This window comes from Theropithecus gelada, chromosome 10 (genome assembly GCF_003255815.1).
Source record: "Theropithecus gelada isolate Dixy chromosome 10, Tgel_1.0, whole genome shotgun sequence".
NCBI classification, from domain to species: Eukaryota; Metazoa; Chordata; class Mammalia; order Primates; family Cercopithecidae; genus Theropithecus; species Theropithecus gelada.
The window spans coordinates 68,458,933-68,482,264 of record NC_037678.1 but is presented as its reverse complement, the minus strand read 5'-3'; the positions used below and the strand labels follow the sequence as shown (position 1 = coordinate 68,482,264).

The window sequence follows — 23,332 nt, the reverse complement described above, 5'->3', positions numbered from 1 at the left end:
CAGCCCAGTGTGGTTGGTAGATGAGATAGCAGTGTTCAGTTTATGTGACTTGTCCAAGATCAGAGAGAAAGTAACAAAGCCTAAACTGGAATCCAGATCTCCTGACTCCCTATTCACTTATCTTTCCAGTTGCCCTTGTCTCTACAAATTACCAAAAAGAAATTGGTTCCTAGAAATAAGGATAAATCAATGTAGGGGTGTGCCATCTCCTATCCCACTCTTCTACACCCATCACATCAAAACCAAACGACGTTTATTGCAGGGCCCATAATAACCTACTTTCTTCTGCAGAGCCTCTAAGCTCCACATTATCCAGGAAGCAATAAATTGTGACTGTTGACGTCAAAATAAAACAGTGATGAATCTCTAACTTTAAAGCATTCTGTTCTGGAACAAGGATTGCAGTTTGAGGCACACACACTAACCAGTTGGTCTTCAGTGTGTCTGAGGAACAGAAAGAAGGTTGGGAGTTTTATTAGAGAAATGTTCTATATTGTTTTGAAAGAAAGTTTATTGGCACTAAAGAAGCATTTGGAAAGAAGGGAAAAAAAAGAAAAAAGGAAGCATTTGGGAGCTGGCAAACTCTGATTGGTGAGTGATGGTGGTAGGCAAAACTATTCTTAAAGTCATGTTTCAGCAGCTACTAAACTGCTCTTGGGGTTACAGCAGGTCATTTTAGCAGCTGGGTTTGTGAAAAATTTAATTCATGGAGCAGGTGCTGTGCGCCAAGTGCTTCTTCCCTCCTGGCCCCTAGACTCTGATTTAGTTGGGTATGACAAGAATGACGCAGTATGCATGATCAGCTTTCACATAACCTTGTAAATTCTAGTTGATCCAAGGAAAAGCCAACTGAGTAAGGAGAATAAAAGAACTGCAGCGTCATAGTTTTTGAGTCCACGTAAGTACAGCCCTTCAACTGAAATCCGAAAATTATGAGACCAATATTCCCGCAAAAAAGGGTCCCAACGAGATTTTACTAATAAGGTGGGCTGGGCCTTGGCAATCTGCCCATCAAGAGTTTAACTTCTCCACCAATTTCTCCTTAATTCACCCGGAATTTCTGAAAGAAGCTGAATTAGACCCTTCTTTGGCAGGACTTGTTTTTCTAGGTTAACTCAACTAGACTTAGTTTTATTCCATCTCTTGGGATCCATTCTGAATTAAATTATTAAACTCGCCCATGGAGTGTCCGTGATGCAACCACTTCCCTTCCAATCCCTTTTAACCTCCATGTCAACATCAATTCCAATTCTAAGGAATGGGGAGAAATATAGAAGAACAGACCACAAGACTTCTGGCAACCAGAATGAGTATGAAGGCATGATGTTTGCTTGGCTGAAAGCAAAGAGATAAGATGGGGAAGCCAGCTGCTGGGAGTTACTGGGATCTTTAAAAAGTCTCACAGCAACACAACTTGCCTCTGCTATCCAAGGACAGAAGAGACCCTCTGCTCTGCCTAGCCTTAGAGGGATAGTCACTTGCGCTGTAAGTAGGAGGAAACAATTTTCTTTTCTTCTGCCGCCTACAGATATTCTATTTTCTTCTTTAAGTTTTAGTTTTATATGAACTGGGTTGCTAGAGAGCCCCTCTGTAAAATAAAGGATACCCTCTACTTTTGCTTCTTTTGTAAAACCTCTCTTGGTCTGCTTACAGCTGTCTTTCAGTTGATGAAACATTTCTTCTTTTCACTGTGGGTCTGTAAGAACCTTCCTGCCTGGGAGATGTGGTGAAGTTTGAAATAATTTTGTAGTATGATTGGCTGTTTTCCTGTTCTTGTCTTTGAAGTTATAGACAAGTAAGCAGCAAATCTCCACTGCTGCAAGGTGAAAAAGGAAGTTCCTTGGCCTGGGCTCTTTGTGGGAAAGCATATGAGTTTAGATGGCAACTTTAATCTGCTTCCAGAATGAGTGAAGCTGCTGCTACTTTGGAAAGTTTAAAGAACTTAACAGTTTTTCCTCCTTTCTTGGAAAGTTAAACAGATTTTTTTGATTCACTTTTGTGGGTCAGAGTAGTTAAGAAGAGTTCAGTGAAGAAAGTAGTTGATCTTTTGCTAACTAGCGGCTTCTTTTTTTTTTTTTTTTTTTTGAGACGGAGTCTCACTTTGTCGCCCAGGCTGGAGTGCAGTGGCGCAATCTCGGCTCACTGCAAGCTCCACCTCCGGGGTTCACGCCATTCTCCTGCCTCAGCCTCCCTGAGTAGCTGGGACTACAGGCAACCGCCACCACGCCCAACTAATTTTTTTTGTATTTTTAGTAGAGACGGGGTTTCACCGTGTTAGCCAGGATGGTCTTCATCTCCTGACCTCGTGATCCGCCCACCTCGGCCTCCCAAGGTGCTGGGATTACAGGCGTGAGCCACCGCGCCCGGCCTCTTTCTCTTTACTCTGTGCATTTTCCATTGCCTAGCAGTAAATAAATAAATAAATAAATATATGTATATGTATATCTAAGAAAGAAGTATTCCTAAATGTCAACCCTGACCCCAAAGTCACACTTTAGTGTTTCTTTAAATGTCTTCAGAAAGTTGCTTGTAGTTTCAGATTTCTAATAACTCTTATGGAGCAGAATTTAGGATTTGGGGATCAGTCTGCACATGTAGCATTTGTTCACTTCATATTTATTAGAGATGAAACAGATGACCAAAATTCCATTTATTGCAGACTCTCCTTTTCCTTTGTAAATGCTTGACTTTTCTCAATGGATATCCATTTTCACACATTGTAATGCCCATTAAAGGAAGCTCAGGTTAATGTTTTCAATTGTGGGTGAGTTTGCTCTGCTTCAGTGATATGGAACATTTTGTTCTGCTGTTTCCATTGGAGGAGATTAAAGAGGCTAAATGGGATGGCATATTGAAGTCATTTTTGGTTTTCTTTTTTAAATTTTTATTTTATTTTATTTTATTTTTGTTTTTATTTTTATTATTTTTGAGACGGAGTCTTACTCTGTCGCCCAGGCTGGAGTGCAATGGCATGATCTTGGCTCACTGCAACCTCTGCCTCGTGAGTTCAAACGATTCTCTCACCTCAGCCTCCTGAGTAGCTGGGACAATAGGCACATGCCACCACGCCTGGCTAATTTTTGTATTTTTAGTAGAGACATGGTTCCACTATGTTGGCCAGGCTAGTCTCTAACTCCTAGCCTTAGGTGATCTGTCCACCTCAGCCTCCCAAAGTGCTGGGATTACAAGCATGAGCCAGCGCACCCAGCCAGTCATTTTGGGTTTCCTGTGGTTATTTTGGATGCCTTACTGGGACCCACTCAAAAAACAAACAAACAACAAAGCAAAACAAAACGAAAAACACTTTCATAAATGTCTGTCTCAAAACCTTTTCTACTTTCTCCAAATAGAACTAATGCATACACAGTCTTAAGATTTGTTCAGCTATACCTCCTTGGTTCTGACTTAATCCTCTTCTGCAGAAAATTTCATCTCACATCAAAGCCTCTTCCCTCCTTCTGCTGTAAAGTTGTTGAGAGCTGTCACAGACTATCAGCTCAGCTTCAGCTATGCTTAATGAGTGCTTGTGCACAATGCACCCCAGGTAAAGGAATTCAGAAATCAAAAGACATGATTACTGAGAAGGAGAAAATGCAGAGAAGTGATTTCTGGAGAGCATAAACAAAATCAATATTGTACCCACTAAGGTCTTTGTTGAGTAATGATAGATAAAACAGCCTAAAGGGAATGATGTCAGGAGATCTAAAACAATCATTTAGCATCGCCTATCAGCATTGTATTCCTTGTACACTGTGGGAATAAACAGCTAGGAACCCTGGACTCTGACCCCTGTTTCAGTGGAACAGGGTGACAGATTTCACACTGACAAACAGCTGCCTGAAGGAGTCTTGTCCTTTTGTCCGTTGAGAAGGGACACAGCCTCAAGTCTTCTCTCAAATTCTAACTCAGGGCCCTTCAGACAGTCTGAGCCTGCTATATGGTTCTTGGTCTCAAAGAAGAGTTCTGAAGCAGGCTGTCTACATAAGATTCAAACCACCCATTAAAATATTATTCAATTTGGCATCTGTTAGGCATAACAATTAGACTAGCCAATGCAGTCACAATACTGAAATCGGTATGTGTATGTAGATACAGCCCAAGAGATTAAATAATTTTAGTGTTGTTAAGAAAAAATTATTCTGATTTTTTTTTACGCAAGGACAATTTTAATCCTGCATTTTCCTATAGTAACATCCACTGCTGGCTATCTATGGATTGAAACTGCGTTTGCTAAGAACTGTGGAGCACATGATGACACAGGCACACAGACATCTTCCAGCACCAACACAATACATATGTAACACATACAAGATAGTCTCAATGGATAAATGTGCTTCCAAAGTAATTCTATTTAGTAAAATTCACAGTTAATGCAGAATTTCATGTTTTAATTTTACATCTTTCGAATACTTTACATTTTTCTAATACTTTATTTTTTTTAAAAAAAAACTCCTCATTCAAGATTATAATTTGCATGGCAATAAATAATGGTTTCATGGGCTCTAAGTTTCTTAGAAGTGTTCACAGCAATTTAGAACACCACGAGTCTTCCTTCCAATTTGCAGCATCTGATTTAAAGTTTAAATTCATCTAACGCACCATTAAAACTCTCATTTTCTCTTGTGAGAAGAGATGTTTCAATTGCTATTTCCAGGACTATATATTGAGCATGGGTGTACAGTATTTTTAAATGGTTAGCAGAATTTTACTCACATAATTTATAGCCAGAATAAGAAACTCTAGCCTCTCTGAATGACCTTCCACTCGGAACAATGATGATGATTAATGTCTAAAATGTATCTGGGGTGCCCCCCCTTGACATTACCAAATGTTTCCAAGTAATCTTAGAAAATACGATTATTTAGGCCAGGTGCAGTGGCTCAGGCCTGTAATCCCAGCACTTTGGGAGGCCTAGGCGGGTGGATCACAAGGTCAGGAGATCGAGACCATCCTGGCTAACTCGGTGAAACCCCGTCTCTACTAAAAATACAAAAAATTAGCCGAGCGTGGTGGCGGGCGCCTGTAGTCCCAGCTACTCCAGAGGCTGAGGCAGGAGAATGGCGGGAACCCGGGAGGCTTGCAGTGAGCGGAGATCACGCCACTTGCACTCCAGCCTGGGCAAGAGCGAGACTCCGTCTCAAAAAAAAAAAAAAAAAAGAAAGAAAATACGATTATTTAAACATATGCATAATATTCTACCACACAATGTACCATCACTTTTTAAACTATTTTCCAATTGTTCATTTATAACATTTGCAATTTTTTGTTATAAATAATATTGTGACGAATACTTTCATCCATAAGTTTTACGCAAGACTGGTTATTTCTTCTAATGTCTTCTAATGTCAAAGAAGTGGCTTACTGGTTCAAACAGTGCACATACATGGTTTAAGGCTTTTAGTATACTTTACCAAATAATCTCCAGAAGAGCTCGAACAACTCCTACCAACAGTATGTTATTGTGCCCATAGGGTGGACTTTGTAACAACAAAGCAAATTCAACCACAAATCTATTAGATTCACACCGATCTCAAAACTATCACATGAAAGAAGCAAGGAGACATATTACCGGTTAGGAAGCCAAATTCAAATTCTTTTAAAAAATCACTCAGCTTTAGATCAGTAGAATAATCAACAAAAATGCTCCCCATAAAGTCTACCAGGTTTTTCAAAAAATATAGTTAAAAAGAGAGAAAGAGAAAGTCAGGCCGGGCACAGTGGCTCATGCCTGTAATCCCAGCACTTTGGGAGGCCAAGGTGGGCAAATCACGAGGTCAGGAGTTCGAGACCAGCCTGGCAAACATGGTGAAACCCTGTCTCTACTAAAAATACAAAACTTAGCTGGGCATGGTGGCGGGCACCTGTAATCCCAGCTACTCAGGAGACTGAGGCAGGAGAATTGCTCAAACCCAGGAGGCGGAGGTTGCAGTGAGCTGAGATCACGCCACTGCACTCCAGCACGGGCGACAATATGAGACTCTGTCTCAAAAAAAAAAAAAAAAAAAAGAGAGAGTGAAAGAGAAAGTCAGTACCAAATGACCAATTTTTTTTTTTTTTTTTTTTTTTTTTAGACGGAGTCTCACTCTGTCATCCAGGCTGGAGTGCAGTGGCGCGATCTTGGCTCATTGCAACCTCCGCCTCCCGGGCTCCAGCGATTCTCATGCCTCAGCCTCCTGAGTAGCTGGGACTACAGGTGCACACCACCATGCCTGGCTAAATTTTGAATTTTTTTTAGTAGAGACGGGGTGTCACCATATTGGCCAGGCTGGTCTCCAACTCCTGACCTCATGATCTGCCCACCCTGGCCTCCCAACATGCTGGGATTACAGGTGTGAGCCACCGCGCCCAGCAAATGACCAAAATTTTTTATTTGACTAAATTCTATTAATGCATGAGCATGACAGTCTCCCTGTTTATTTGACTTTGGCAATTAAAAAAACAAGCAGCCTTGTACAGAACAGTGAAAATGCCGAGGACAAGGGCAGTCTGCAGTTTTACCGTAGAATATATATATATATACACACACACACACACACACACTACAGTAAATATATATATATTCTACTGTAAATATATGTATATATAGGCCTCCCTTTGGCCATATCAACTCCCAGTTCAGGCCATTAAATACAGACAAATTTTCAAATTCACGTCTTTACTTCTCCAAGATCTTCGATGCTGTCATCATCTACCTCTGGCCATTTTTCGGAATGACATCAATTATGTCATCTGTAAAGTCTCCCTGAATGATAATTTCATCCTCCCCATTACTGAGGCAGCACAGGAGAATTTTTGAGCAAAAAATCTTTGTGCTTCTTTAAGATCAATTTCGAAAATTGCAAGGCCACACACTCTTGTCACATATTTCTTCTTTGCCCTGGGAATTTGGGCTATAGTAACCTTTTGTGGCACGGTCTTTTTTTGTTTTATTTGGCGTCTTCCACCTCTCTTCTGTTTTTTCTTCTCTTCTTCTTCCCCTGCTGTTCCTTGACCCTCACTAATTCCAGCTTCTTGTTTGGGTGAATTTTCTACAGTAAGTTTTGCAAGTTCCTTTGGAAAATTCTTCTCTCACCATTGTCTACAATGAGCAACATCAGGCATATATTCACAGTACTCTACTCTGTTGATAATGAACAGACTCCACAATAAAGGACTTAAAGTGGGTAATCGGCATCTAACTTAGCACTGTTCCTTGGGTCTCCTTTGCAATCAGTCCCACTGGATTCAGAAATCTCAGCTCACTGCAACCTCTGCCTCTGGGCTCAAGCTATCCTCCCACCTCCGCCTCCTAGGACCACAGGCAGATGCCATCATGCCTGACTAATTTTTTGTATTTTTGGTAGAGATGGGGTTTCGCCATGTTGCCCAGGCCGGTCTTGAACTCCTGACCTCAAGTGATCTGCCCACCTCGGCCTCCCAAAGTGCTGGGATTACAGGCATGAGCCCCTGCGCCGGGCCTTCATCTTTTATATTTTTAAAAATTGCAGATAAACATGAAGCTCCCTTTACTGATTAACTCCAATTCCCACAACTCTTCTATTTATTTCTTTTCCTGTGTACTTTTCTCCTCTCTCCTTTCCTTTTCTGCCTGTTTTGTACTCCTGTCTTTAATTTAAAAATCTAGTAAGTTTAACATTTTATGTTTTTAGGTTTTTTTGTTTTAGTTTGAGTTGTCATTATTATTTTTTTTCTTTTTTGGTTTTTTTATTTTGAGACAGGGTCTCACTCTATCACCCAGGCTGGAGTGCAGTGGCATGATCATGGCTCACCACAGCCTCAACCCACAGGCTTAGGTGAGCCACCTGCCTCAGGCTCTCAAGTAGCTGGGACTACAGGCATGAGCCAATGTACCCTGCCGTGTTTAACATAGTATATGCCTCTCTCCTAAATAGCCATTTTTAGAAAAGACTGATTTAAATTGATATTTACCTCACATGGTCCTCAATTGAAACAGGTTTCCATCTTATTATGAAAGCTATGATTATTATATTATATAATGCTTTTTTTTTTTTTTGAGACAGAGTCTCCTTCTGTCACCCAGGCTGGAGTGCAATGGTGTGATCTTGGCTCACTGCAACCTCCGCCTCCCGGGTTCAAGTGATTCTCCTGCCTCAGCCTCCTGAGTAACTGGGATTACAGGTGCATGCCACCATGCCCAGCAAATTTTTTATATTTTTAGTAGAGACGAGGTTTCATCATGTTAGTCAGGCTGGTCTTGAACTCCTGACCTTGTGATGTACCTGCCTCGGCCTCCCAAAATGGTGGGACTACAGGTGTGAGTCACTGCACCCTGCCAGTGCTTTTTCTTATATGACTTTTTTTTTTGAGACATGGTCTCTCTCTGTTCCCCAGACTGGAATGCAGTGGCACAAGCACAGCTCACTACAGCCTTGATCTCCTAGGCTCAAGTGATCCTCCTGCCTCAGCCTCCCAAGATAGCTGAAACTATAGGCATGCACTACCGCGCCCAGCTAATTTTTTAAATTTTTGTGGAGATGAGGTCTTGCCATGTTGTCCAGACTGGTCTCAAACTCCTGGTCTCAAGCAATCTTCCTGACTCCACCTCCCAAAGTGCTGGGATTACAGGCATAAGCCTTGGTGCCCTGTCTTGTGTGACTTTTAAATTGCCCCTGAGGGCCAGGCACAGTGGCACATGCCTGTAATCCCAGCACTTTGGAAGGCCAAGGAGGGCAGATAGCCTGAGATCAAGAGTTCGAGACCAGCCTGGCCAACATGGTAAAACCCTGTCGCTCCTAAAAATACAAAAATTAGCCTGGTGTGGTGATGGGCACCTGTAATCCCAGCTACTCAGGAGGCTGAGGAAGGAGAATTGCTTGAACCCGGGAGGTGGAGGTTGCAGTGAGCCAAGATCACGCCACTGCACTCCAGCCTGGCAACAGAGCAAGATTCCGTCTAAAAAAAAAAAAAAAAAAATTGCCTCTGAAGGCATGTCTAGAATTCAAAGATATTTTAATCTACTTGCAGCATTAGAATGAACTTATGACATCTCAATATTACAACTTTGGGGGAAAACATTCTACTGACTGTCTCAATTCTGGCTGTATTAGCTAAAAACTAAAATCAGTTTTAAGTTATTAAAATCCCATTACTTATGCCATAGCTCATTTTCAATCAAAAATATTATTATTCTTACCAGAGTTAGCTGGAAATCATTGTCTATTTTCAGAGGTCAGATTTATTCTCAGAGGGCAAATCCTCACAATAAAAGAAATATTCAGGCCAGGCACAATGGCTCACCCTTGTAATTCCAGCACTTTGGGAGGCTGAGGAGAGAGTGTCTCTTGAGCCCAGGAGTTCGAGACCAACTGGGCAACATTGTGAGACCTCACCTCTACTAAAAAAATAATTGGCCTGGCATGGTGGCTCACACCTGTAGTCTCAGTTGCTTGGGAGGCTGAGGTGGGAGAATTGCTTGAGCCCAGGAGGTCAAGGCTGCAGTGAGCTATGATCTTGCCATTGCCTTCCAGCCTGGGTGACAGAGCAAGATCCTATCTATAAAAACAGAAAGAAAGAAATATTCAACGGAATATGTTGTAGCCTCTCTGAAAGGGATGCCACTTATTTGGAATAACAGCAAGTCAACGTTAGAAAAGAACTTAAAAATCGAATAATTCATCAGCCTGGGCAACATGGTAAAACCCCATCTCTACCAAAAATACAAAAAAAAAAAAAAACAAATTAGCCAGGCATGGTGGCACATGCCTGTCAACCCAGCTACTAAGGAGGCTGAGGTGGGAGAATTGCTTGAACCCTGAAGGCAGAGGTTACAGTGAGCTGAGATGGCACCACTGCACTCCAGCCTGAGTGACAGAGCAAGACGCTGTCTCAAAAAAAAAAAAAAAAAAAAGCCACCCTGTAAAGCAGGAAATTCAAGGAGACTGCCAGAGGGAAAAGGCTGCAGAGTGTGGAGAAGAAAGGGCACTCCTGCCTGCTATACAGAACCACTTTAGAGAGGGGGGCCCAGCAGGAGCCACACAGAGGTGAGTGTGGAGCTCTCTAGGAGCTGCAGACCGAAATCAGGGGTCTGAGGAAATTAGAGAGGCCCAAGACCCCATACGTGGAACCATTCTCTTCTGCATACCCAAGGCATTTGTTTCACTTGTGCCTCAACTCTAGCACTTCTCCCTCCTCCTTTTGTTAGTTACTTGTCTCTCTTCCCTGAAGCACTGAAAGCCATTTAAAGGTAGGGCATCTGTTCTTCACATATATGGAACATACAGTAACTTGATTCAGTTGACAGAAACATTTCCTGAGGCCTTATTTTGCGCTGAGCACAACGTTAGGCCCTGGGTTGGTGTGGCCTGGGAGTGGTGGGGGATGGAGTAGTGGGTATGTAGATGAATAAGGCACAGGTCCTGCCCTTGATGAATCTTCAGTCTAGAAGAAGCAGACAAATGAACAAATAATTATAATAGAATGTGTTCAGAGAAGAGAGATTAACTCCCCTGGAAGGGAACCATCAGATAAGACTTTTGAATAACATTCAAAACATATTTGTTAGCCAGGCTCAGTGGCTCATGCCTGTAATCCCAACAGTGTGGGAGGCTGAGGCAGGAGGATCACTTGAGGTCAGGAGTTCAAGACCAGCCTGGGCAACATAGCAAGACCCTCATATCTACAAAATATTTTAAAATTAGCCAGTCGTGGTGGCGTGTGCGTGTAGTCCCAGCTACTCAGGAGGCTGAGGTGGAAGGATCACTTAAGCCCAGGAGGTTGAGACCACAGTGAGCTATGATTGTGCCACTGCACTACTGCCTGGACAGCAGAGCAAGACCCTGTCTCTAAAAAATTAAAATATAAATAAAAGTAAATGTGATGATTGATTGGCTATTCTAGGACGACACTAAGTAAATGAAACATATTGCCACCCTCATGCTACCCCAGAAATTATGTCTGATCATGGACATTACTGATAAACCTGAGTGGACTTTACTGAAAGTCCCTCAGCTAGCCTCCTATGCTCACCCCAGCCAGGCTCTTGCCGCAGCTGTAACATAACCCAGGTAGGTGGAAGATATGGGGGCAAGCAGGGTCCCCCTGCAGCTGCTGAACATCTGGTGTGCAGAATTGAGGTAACTAATAATGACAGGTGGTTCTCCCCTGGGCCCTGACCCTCAGAATTTGGGACAGCTAATTTGGCTAAGAAACTAAACCCCAACAAAATTGTGTGTTGCCTTTCCCAAGGTTTAGCATTTCAGAAACAGTGGCCGATGAACCAGAAGGGTAATAGAGTTTGAGAGTATCCCAGGGCAAAAAGGGGCCTCAGGTGAAAGAAGATACACGACAAGCAAGCTGTATGTTTTGGTGACAGAGCAGTAGTTGTTGAGAGCAAACTCCACCCTGAATTTGAACTATGAAAGGGAAGGAGAGTCCTACAAATTCCTCAACATCATTGTCACAAACTGTATATGACTCTCCATCCAGCTTCTTTAAATCTTTTCAGGGTATGTCAGGTAGCATCCAGTATTTTATTTCTATAATATCATCCTTTTTGTTTTTATTTTTATTTTTAAGACAGGGACTTGCTCTGTTGCCCAGGCTGGAGTGCAGTGGCACAATCATGGCTGGCTGCAACCTCAACCTCCTGAGCTCAGGCAATTCTCCCACATCAGCCTCCTGAGTAACTGGGACCACAGGCGTGCACCACCACGACTGACTAATTTTTAAATAATTTGTAGGGACGTGGTCTCCCTGTGTCGCCCAGGCTGGTCTCAAACTCCTGGACTCAAGCGATCCTCCCACCTTGGCCTCCCAAAGTGCTGGGAGTACAGGTGTGAGCCACTGCACTTAGCCATCCTTTGTTTGTTTGTTTTTTTAATTGCAAAGTAATAAAAAAGTAAATAAGACACGCTTATTTTTAAAATTCAAATACAGAAGTACATAAAGGAAAACATGCATGTTTCTACTTCACTCTCCATCCTCAATCCCACTCCTAAGGAGCAATCATCACTTAAATGTTTATCCTTCCAGACTTTTTTCTCTGCATATGAAAACATGTACATATTTGAATATGTTTTGATATTTACAGGATCATACTTTTTATAATTTTTTTTTTTTTGAGACAGAGTCTCACTCTGTTGCCCAGGCTGGAATGCAATGGCACAATCTCGGCTCACTACAACCTCCACCTCCCGGGTTCAAGTGATTCTCCTGCCTCAGCCTCCTGAGTAGCTGGAATTACAGGCGCTCACCACCACGCTCGGCTAATTTTTGTATTTTAGTAGAGACGGAGTTTCACCGTGTTAGCCAGGCTGGTCTTGAACTCCTGACCTCGTGATCCACCCGCCTCGGCCTCCCAAAGTGCTGGGATTATAGGCCTGAGCCACCGCGCCCAGCCACTTTTTTACAATCTTTAATTTGTTTCAGTATTACATTTTTAAAATATGCTCTGAACCAGTACCAGTCTAGAATGATGTGCCCCTTTCAACAAGACACTTTCCCCACTGTAGATCTGCACTACTACTACCTAAACTGAAAGAAATCAACAACCTCCCCTGCCCTTATGTGTCTGTGATTGTGGATGAGCCACATGCAGGTTATAGGAATATCATATACAAACATTCTGAGGTTTTTCAGGGCCAGAGAACCCATTATGGACCCAGAGAAAGCTATGGACCCTCTCCCTGAAAAATCACATATGCGCAACGTTTCGCAGACGATTTCGAGGTCGAGAATTCCCTCTTGCTATCATTTCCCTTTCTTCCCAAGTATATGCTTTGTTTCAAAAGCGTGATCAAAGGAAAGCCTGCCTCCATCCGCACTAACCTGAATGAGTCTGCTGAAGTCTGCAGCTGCTCCTCCATGCTGCGGCCCAGCTGATACTTTTTGATTTCTGTTCACTCTCCTTCAAAGGGATGAGCCTCACCCAGATCCCCCAGGTCTCTGGCCATTGGTGCTTGGCAGGGCTGGTAGAAGCCACTACTATGACTAACTGAGCCCAGTCACCTCCCCTCCAATGCCAGCTTGCTGGCTACCCAGACACTCTGGCTACCTTGACTAGTGTCACTAGCAAAGCCCAGGGCAGGCTGTCAGAGTTGTGCCTCACGAACACCTAGTGTGGTCAGCAGCTGACACTGTTCACTGTCTTCAAGAAGACTGCTTAAACAAACAAACAAAAAATAGTAAAACAATGCTAAAATAAAAATTAAAAGGGAAGCCAGGTGCAGTGGTGCCCCTATAGTCCCAGCTACTTGAGTGGCTGAAGCAGGAGGATTACCTAAGGCCAGGAGTTTCAGGCCAGCCTGGGCAACACAGTGAGCCCACATCTCAAAAACGTTAAAAAGGCCGAGAGCACTGGCTCATGCCTGTAATCCCAGCACTTTGGGAGGCTGGGGCGGGTGGATCACTTGAGATCAGGAGTTTGAGACCAGCCTGGCCAACATGGTGAAACCCGATCTCTACTAAAAGTACAAAATTAGACGGGCATGGTGGTGGTGCATGCCTGTAATCCCAGCTACTCAGGAGGCTGAGGTGGGAGAATCGCTTGAACCCAGGAGGTGGAGGTGCCTTTGCCTCTTCTTCCATTCTCATCTCTCGCTACACCTCCGTCCCAATAGGTACTTAGTCATGCCACATGACTGGGAGACTGTAGTCCTTTCCTTTGCTGTGGGGAACAAAGCCTTAACCCTGAAGGATTAAGATACAATGCTATCCCCAGTGCTGTCGCTAAGGGGATTCCCTCAGTGCATACTCAGGACGCTGAGTGTCCCTACTCAGGAATGATCTCGACACTGTTGTCTCCTATATTCCCTCAAGCAGAGATCTTACATATTAACCTACATGTGTGCACACATATCAACAAGACTCCTGGGTTACATCAACCAATTGCCCTGGACCCGTACAAACCCTCATTGCTGTTACCACTCATGAGGGACACACTCACTGCTATTAATACAATTGCAGCCCCAGAGTGGAAGAGGGAAGTGAATCAGGCGCCGGGCAGTGGGCTGCTGGGCCCGGCTTGCTGAGGTAGAGGCAGCGCCAAGAAGAGGCCTTTGCCACTGGTAGGGATTGGGATGTCGAAGAACAGCGTCGTCGGCCCGGTTCCGGAAGGTGGACGTGGATGAATATGACGAGAACAAGTTCGTGGACGAAGAAGATGGGGGCGACGGCCAGGCCGGGCCCGACGAGGGCGAGGTGGACTCCCGCCTGCGGCAAGGAAATGTGACAGCTGCCCTACAGGCAGCTCTGAAGAACCTCCCCATCAACACCAAGAGTCAGGCAGTGAAGGACTGGGCAGGCAGCATTGTCTTGAAGGTGCTCATCTCTTTTAAAGCTAATGATATTGAAAAGACAGTTCAATCTCCAGACAAGAATGGTGTGGATCTCCTAATGAAGTGTATTTATAAAGGATTTGAGAGCCCCTCTGACAATAGCAGTGCTGTGTTACTGCAGTGGCAGGAAAAGGCACTTGCTGCTGGAGGAGTAGGGTCCATTGTTCATGTCTTGACTGCAAGAGAAACCGTGTAGATTGGCAGGAAGTGGAAATCTGCCTCGGGAGTGGGAATTGCTGGTACAAAGACCAAAACAACCAAATGCCACCGCTGCCCTGTGGGTAGCATCTGTTTCTCTCAACTGTGCCTTCTTGCTTTTTCATATCTATAAAGAAGAAAATTACATATCAGTTTTCCTTTAATGAAAATTGGGATAATATAGAAGAAATTGTGTTAAAATATAAATGTTTCATCCTTTCAAAACCATTTCAGTGATGTTTATACCAGTCTGTATATAGTATAATTTACATTCAAGTTTAATTGTGCAATTTTTAACCCCTATTGGCTGGTTTTTTGTTTTGTTTTGTGTTATTTTTACCTAATACTGAGAGATTTGGTCAGAATTTGAGGCCAGTTTCCTAGCTCACTGCTAGTCGGGAAATGATATTTATAAAAAATATGAGAGACTGGCAGTTATTAACATTGCAAAACTGAGGCCGGGCACAGTGGCTCAAGCCTGTAATCCCAGCACTTTGGGAGGCCAATACGGGTGGATCACGAGGTCAGGAGATCAAGACCATCCTGGCTAACACAGTGAAACCCCGTCTCTACTAAAAAATACAAAAAACTAGCTGGGCGAGGTGGCGGGCGCCTGTAGTCCCAGCTACACGGGAGGCTGAGGCAGGAGAATGGCCTAAACCCGGGAGGCGGAGCTTGCATTGAGCTGAGATCCGGCCACTGCACTCCAGCCTGGGCGACAGAGCAAGACTCCGTCTCCAAAAAAAAAAAAACATTGCAAAACTGGACCATTTCCCTTATTTAAGCAAAATATGTTTTTGGAATAAGTGGTGGGTGAATACCACTACCGAGTTCTAGCTTTGTTTTTCTTGCCTCCTGATTAACTGTACTGTGGGTTTAAGTGTGCTACTTTCTCTCAGCATCCAATAATCATGGCCTCTCAATTGATTTGTGGTCGCCCAGGGTTCAGAGCAAGAAGTCTTGCTCTATACAAAGGTATCCATAAAAATATCAGAGCTTGTTTGGCATGAACATCAAACTTTTGTTCTAATATTATGGCTCTGTTTGGGAAAAACTGTAAATCAGAAAGAATGATTTGCAGAAAGAAAGAAAAACTATGGTGTAATTCAAACTCTGGGCAGCCTCTGAATGAAATGCTACTTTCTTTAGAAATATAATAGCTGCCTTAGACATTATGAGGTACACAACTAGTATTTAAGATACTATTTAATATGCCCCATAAATGTCTTCAGTGTTCTTCAGGGTAATTGGGATCTCAGAAGATTTGGTTCAGATCCAAACAAATACACGTTCTGTGTTTTAGCTCAGTGTTTTTTTTAAAAAGAAACTGCCACACAGCAAAAAATTGTTTACTTTGTTGGACAAACCAAATCAGTTCTCAAAAAATGACCGGTGCTTATAAAAAGTTATAAATATCCAGTAGTTCCAAAACAAACCACCTGACCAAGGAGGAAGTCAGCTTGTGATTAGTATTTACATTGGACACCAGTTTTGTAATCACTGACTTATGTGCAAACTGGTGCAGAAATTCTATAAACTCTTTGCTGATTTCGATACCTGCTTTTTGTTTCATTTTGTTTTGTTTTGTAAAAATGGTAAAACTTCAGAAAATAAAATGTCAGTGTTGAATAATTAAAAAAAAAAAAAAACAATTGCAGTGGGCTTGTACAAACTTTCCATGACTTTCCATGCCCTTTTTTCCAGGCTTAGTCAGATTCAGTCACACTTATGCATTTGTAAATTCTTCAGCTCTTAAGGAAGTATAATAAGTGGCCCTTATAAAATCTTTCTCTGTGTAACTATTTAAGCTGCCCAATGGCACAGTGATGGGGAGGCAAGAATCGGAAATGAGGAATTTGCTGTGTTCTGAATGTTTATGCCCTCTCAGATTCGGATGTTGAAATCCTCACTGCCAAGGTGATAGTGTAAGGAGGTGGGGCCTTTTGGAGGTGACTAGGTCATGGTGGCAGAGCCCTCATGAATGAAACTAGTGCCTTTATAAAAGAAGCCCAAGGGAAACCCCTTCCACTTTGTGAGATGAGAGAGATGATGGCTGTCTATGAAGAAATAGGCCCTCACTAGATATTGAATCTGCCTGCACCTTGATCTTAGACTTCCCAGCCTCCAGAACTGTGAGAAATAAATTTCTGTTATTTAGAAACCACCCAGTCTATGATATTTTGTTATAGTCACCTAAATAGACTAAGACAGGATTCATAGAATTTAAGGATAGCAGGTAGATTCTTTCATTCATTTCACAAATTTTTGTCAAGTTGCTACTCTGTGCCTCATACTCTATACTAAGTCATATAGTCCTATCCTCTTATGAAGGGGGCCTGCCCCTCCACACCTGTGGGTATTTCTCATCAGGTGGGACAAGAGACTGAGAAAAGAAATAAGACACAGAGACAAAGTATAGAGAAAGAACAGTGGGCCCAAGGGACCGGCACTCAGTATATGGAGGACCCGCACTGGCGCCGGTCTCTGAGTTCCCTCAGTATTTATTGATTATTATTTTTAATATTTTAGTGAGGGGAGTGTAGCAGGGCAACAGGTGGGGAGAAGGTCAGCAGGGAAACATGTGAGCAAAGGAATCTGTATCATGAATAAGTTCAAGGAAAGGTATGTATGTAGCCCAGATGTGCCCAGATGTGTATGTAGGCTGGATTTATGTTTTTCTTTACCCAAACATCTCAGTGTAGCAAAGAGCAACAAAGCAGTATTGTTGTCAGTATATCTTGTCTCTAGCCACAGGGCAGTTTTCTCCTATCTTAGAATAGAACGAATGAGAATGGTCGGCTTTACACCAAGACATTCCATTCCCAGGGAGGAGCAGGAGACAGAAACCTTCCTCTCATCTCAACTGCAAAGAGGTCTCCCTCTTTCCCTACTCCTCCTCAGCACAGACCCTTCACGGGTGTCGGGCTGGGGGATGTAAGGTCTTTCCTTTCCCACGAGGCCATATCTCAGGCTGTCTCAGTGGAGGGAAACCTTGGACAATATCCAGGCTTTCTTGGGCAGAGGTCCCTGCGGCTTTCCACAGAGCATTGTGTCCCTGGTTAATCGAGAATGGAGAATGGCGATGACTTTTACCAGGCATACTGCCAGCAAACATATTGTTAACAAGGCATATCCTACACAGCCCTAAATCCATTAAACTTTGATTCAATACAGCACATGTTTCTGTGAGCACAGGGTTGGAGCTAAAGTTACAGGTTAACAGCATCTCAAAGCAGAAATAATTTTTCTTAGTACAGATCAAAATGGAGTTTCTTATGTCTTCCTTTTCTACATAGACACAGTAACAACCTGATCTCTCTTTCCTTTTTTTTTTTTGAGATGGAGTCTCGCTCTGTTGCCCAGGTTGGAGTGCAGTGGCACGATCTCAGCTCACTGCAAGCTCTGCCTCTCGGGTTCATGCCATTCTCCTGCCTCAGCCTCCCGAGTAGCTGGGACTACAGGCACCCGCCACCACGCCCGGCTAATTTTTTTGTATTTTTAGTAGAGACGGGGTTTCACCGTGTTAGCCAGGATGGTCTCGATCTCCTGACCTCGTGATCCACCTGCCTCGCCCTCCCAAAGTACTGGGATTACAGTTGTGAGCCATCGTGCCCAGCCTGATCTCTCTTTCTTTTCCCTACACTCTGTTTGTTTGTTTATTTATTTATTTATTTATTTATTGAGACAGAGTCTCGCTCCATTGCCCGGGCTGGAGTGCAATGGCACAATCTCAGCTCACTGCAACCTCCACCTCCTGGGTTCAAGCAATTCTTGAGCTTCAGCCTCCCGAGTAGTAGGCATGCACCATCAAGCCCAGCTAATTTTTGTATTTTTAGTAGAGACGGGGTTTCACCATGTTGGCCAGGCTGGTCTCAAATTCCTGGCCTCAAGTGACTCACCCGCCTCAGCCTCCCAAAGTGCTGGGCTTACAGGCGTGAGTGCCAGGCCCTATCCCCTTATTTTAAAACTGAGAAAGCTGAGACTCAGATGGACCTAGGGTCACACAGCCGTTTAAATGACAGGTTCATCCAGATGATCTTACTCGTGTGTCTGGATTCTTCTTTTTATCCACCATGCTGAAGAGAAACTCATCTTAAGTCCTAAATACTAACTTAACACAGATGATGAATTTAAAAGGAGACTTGTCATCAGAAATATCACAGATCAAGTAACAGTCTTCATCACTGTGGAGTGGAAAGACAGTTGAGAAACCCAGTTACACAGCTACTGATTGCTGTCAGCATTATTGTCCTGCTTTTTTTGTTTTGTTTTGTTTTTTGAGACAGAGTCTCTTACTCTGTCACCCAGGCTGGTGTGCAGTGGCACAATCTTGGCTCACTACAACCTCTGCCTCCTGGATTCAAGTGATTCTCCTGCCTTAGCCTTCCAAGTAGTTGGGATTACAGGCATGTGCCACCACACCCGGCTAATTTTTGTATTTTTAGTAGAGATGAGCTTTCACCACGTTGGTCAGGCTGGTCTCGAACTCCTGACCTCAGGTGATCCACTTGCCTCGGCCTCCCAAAGTGCTGGGATTATAGGCGTGAGCCACAGTGCCTGGCCTAGCATCATTGTCCTGTATTAATAGCAGGGAGTGTTTCTCTGATGAGTAGTAACAGCAACGAGGTCTGTACAGATCTACAAACCTTTACCTGTAATTGCAAAATCCCAACACCCTGAAAACTATAAGGTTTTGTTCCTCCTTTGGCAACTCATTTGCCAGCAAAATCTGAACTTACCTGAAGACATTTGGCAACAAAATGCGTCCTGAATTGATGTGAATCAATTCATAGTCTGTATTCATCCTGCCTATTATGAAGATCTGTGCCTTTTTGCTATAGAAGCATTAAGATTTTTATTATAGGGCTTTCCCAGACCCTTATATGTGGTTTAATATAATATATAGATGATACTACTTTTCTAACATTCACAAAGTTCTGAATTCTAAAAAATATCTGACCCCAAGGGTCCTAATACAACTAAACATTATGGACCTGTATTACATTTAGAATATACATATCCCTCCAGAACTGAGGTAAGGAATACTGGTCTTTAACTCTCTCCCTATAATACCTAAATAAGATTTACTCCACTGAGACTTCACCAATCCAAGACTCAGTCCAATTGTATGGTTCTACCAGGAGAACTGTTTTGCCAGGGGTTGGTCTGTCTTAAACTAACCCCTAGGATTCACTTGTCGTGAGTTAGGCTGGGGATTTGACCTGGTGAGATCTCCTGCCTGCCCATTGTGCAGTGACTAGTGTTTACATTAGGCTTGTGGCTGCTCTGATGGTGAAGTGAGCTTGTACCTACATTATCAAGTGTTCATAGCAAGTGATCAGTGTGGACTTTGGTCCCATGGATATTGGCTTCTGGTCATGAGCTGTCCCACTACTCCTTAGATTTGTAATACTGAATTGGACTGTTGATTCAGTCCCCTCATTCTCAATCCTGTTCCTGGGTCTAAGTTAATCTTCCCCAAACTCCTGCCACCTTTTTCTTTCTTCTTTTCTTTTCTGGTACGATCACAGCTCACTACAGCCTCAACCTCCCAGGTTCAAGCAATCCTCCCTCCCACCTCACCCTCCCAAGTGGCTGGGACCACAGGTGTGTACTATCACACCTGTGGGCGGCCAGCCACCCAGGTGCCATGGCAAGAGACTGAGGGCACAAGCTGTTCCAGTATAATAAAGAAAATATATAGAATAAGAATAGTTCCACTAGAAATAGATTATAGATATGATTATATATGAATATCATTAATCATTAGTTTGTAGCATTACTCTTTATTCCAATATTATGATAATCTTTGTTCTACAATTATAACCTAGGAAAAACCAGGCCATACAGAGATAGGAGCTGAAGGGACACGGTGAGAAAGTGACCAGAAGACAAGCGTATAAGCCCTCTGTCACACCTGGACAAAGCCACTAGAGGGCTCCTTGGTCTAGCAGTAATGCCAGCACCTGGGAAGGCACCTGTTACCTAGCGGTCCTTGGTCTAGTGATAGCGTCAGTGCCTGGGGAAGGCACCAGTTACTCAGCAGACTGGGAAAGGGACTCTCCCTTTCCCCGGGGGAGTTAGAGAAGACTCTGCTCCACCACCTCTTGTGGAAGGCCTGACATCAGTCAGGCCTGCCCACAGCCATCCGGAGGACTGACTATCTCCCTGTGATGCTGTGCTTCAGTGGTCATGCTCCTGGTCTGCTTTCATATTCCACCCTGTACACCTGGCTCCACCTTCTAGATAGCAGTAGCAGAATTAGTGAAAGTACTAAAGTCTTTGAAATGTATAGAAGAAATAATGGCACAAGCTGTCCTCTCTGTCTCTCTGCCTCGGCTGCCAAACAGGGAAGGGCCCCCTGTCCGGTGGACGCATGACTCGTGTGACCTTACCTATCATTGGAGATGGCCCACACTCCTTACCTTGCTCCCTTGTCTTGTATCCCATAAATAACAGCGCAGCCAGGCATCCAGGGCCACTACCAGTCTCTGCGCCTTGGTGGTAGTGGTCCCCCAGACCCAGCTGTCTTTTCTTCTATCTCTTTGTCTTGTGTCTTTATTTCTACGATCTCTCGTCTCCACACATGAGGAGAAAAACCCCACAGAGTGTTAGCCACCATGCCTGGCCTCTTTTTCTAATTCAGATTTTCTGGCCACTCTCACTTCTTTGCAGAAATTCCCATTACAGTTTTTGGCCCATGAGTATATTATTTATGGTAGGGAAAACCCAAAGACATAAAATAACTGCACATACCGCCTCCCAATTAATAACATGCCTCTTGTAACTTGCCTTAATCGGGCTTATTTGTTCTTGTTTTTGAGACAGAGTATCACTCTGTCGCCCAGGCTGGAGTGCAATGGCACAATCATGGCTCACTGTAGCCTCAACTTCCTGGGGTCAGGTGATTCTCCCACCTCAGCCACCCGAGGAGCTGGGACCACAGTCTCGTGCCACCACTCCCGGCTAAGAGCCTTTTGTTAATCAGAGCTTCTCCCCACCACATTCCACCACATCTTCATCCTTTACTTTCCTTGTTTTTTAAAGTTGAATTTCTTTCTTTCTTTCTTTCTTTTTTTTTTTTGGAGACAGTTTCTTTCACCCAGGCTGGAGTGAAGTGGCATGATCTCAGCTCACTGCAACCTCCTAGCCCTGGGTTCAGGCAATTCTCCTGCCTCAGCCTCCTGAGTAGGTAGACTTATAGGCACCTACCTACTCAGGAGGCCACCGCCTAGCTAATTTTTGTATTTTTAGTAGAAACGGGGTTTCACCATGTTGGCCAGGCTGGTCTCGAAATCCTGACCTCAGGTGATCCATTCGCTGCGGCCTCCCAAAGTGCTGGGATTACAGGCGTGAGCCACTGGCCCAGCCAGGTTGAATTTATTTCTGATTTGCCTTCCTAATTAATACCCATTAAAGCTAGATGCTGTTATTTGAAAAATGGTCTTTTTAGCAACAATCAGAAGCTAAAAATTAAATACAATATTGCTTTTGGAAGAGGTCAATGATACAGAATAAAAATTTTACATATATATTTAATTTTATGTAACTAAAATATTACCTAGTTTACAAATATTTCATATTTATATTCCAAATGTTACTGTATTGAATCTTTATGAATTCTAGACAGCATGGTATAATAATGTTTCAAAACATTATGATAACTATCCATGATGTAGATTTTTCCTCTGCATCCACAATCCAAGCTTACCAGTCCTAGCTCTTGTCTCACTAGGACCCAGTCCTGTACTAAAACAAATCTGAAATCTGATAAATTAATGAGAAATATTATCGGCACATTAGCCTTTTAATAAACATCATCAATATCTTTACCTGAAGAAATAGTTGGACTGGGTGCAGTGGCTCACACCTGTAGCCCCAGCACTTTGGGAGGCCAAGGCAGGCGGATCACTTGAGGTCAGGAGTTTGAGACCAGCTTGGCCAACATGGTGAAACCTTGTCTCTACAAAAAATACAAAAATTAGCCGGGCGTGGTGGTGGGCACCTGTAGTCCCAGCTACTCGGGAGGCTGAAACAGAAGAATTACTTGAATCCAGGAGGCAGAGGTTGCAGTGAGCCAAGATCACACCACTGCATTCCAGGCTGGGCAACAGAGTGAGATTCCATCTTAAAAAAGAAAAGAAATAGTTAAGTGGTCCATTGGTTAATAGATATTGATGGAGCAAACATGATGTTCTTGTTCCAATCCGTCATGATTCTTACAATCTAGATGGGGTTGGCAAACTTTTTCTGTAAAAGGCCAGATAGTAAATATTTTATGCTTTGTGGACCATATAGGGTCTCCGCTGGATTTTTTTTTTTTTAATAGCATCATTTTAAAATGTTAAAACTGTTCTTACTTCCCAGACTGGATAAATGCCATATGAAATGTGAGAAGGGCAAATGAGTACCATAGTCACTAAGGGCTTTGATGACCATTGACAAATGATAAGTAAATAAATGTTTGTATAGCAAGCTAAGCATTGCAATCGGTGGGAAAGGACAAGCATCATATGGGGACCAGGAAGTAGCCAAGCTTGGTCGGAATTCATTGCTTCCTGTGAGAAAATACAAAGCTGGAAAGGATGGTGGAGAGCCCCTGTCATTGAGGAGTTAATATCCTAGAAGGGGGATGCCATATATATATAAAATATATACACACAAATGAACAAATATGGCCAAGTGGTGGCTCACTTTGGGAGGCTGAGGTGGGAGGATCACTTGAGCCCAGGAGTTCAAGGCCAACTTGGGTAATAGAGTGAGCCCTCATCTCTACAAAAAAAAAAATTTAATTAGCCAGGCATGTGGGCACATGCCTGTAGTGCCAGCTACTCAGGAAG

General features: G+C 43.3%; 1 protein-coding gene and 2 pseudogenes across 2 annotated transcripts in view; 2 read left to right on the top strand and 1 right to left on the bottom strand.

The window, feature by feature from the left end:
- The window catches only part of ASIP (agouti signaling protein), an 80,788-nt gene that overhangs the window by 46,756 nt on the left and 10,700 nt on the right, over positions 1 to 23,332 (top strand). The gene's annotated exons all lie outside the window — the stretch shown is intronic.
- LOC112632478 lies at positions 6,768 to 7,238 on the bottom strand (annotated as a pseudogene).
- Positions 11,038 to 16,141, top strand: LOC112632477 (annotated as a pseudogene). Its single transcript, XR_003121398.1, has 3 exons — positions 11,038 to 11,093; positions 14,046 to 14,935; positions 15,246 to 16,141. The product of XR_003121398.1 is annotated as an actin-related protein 2/3 complex subunit 5 pseudogene (transcript).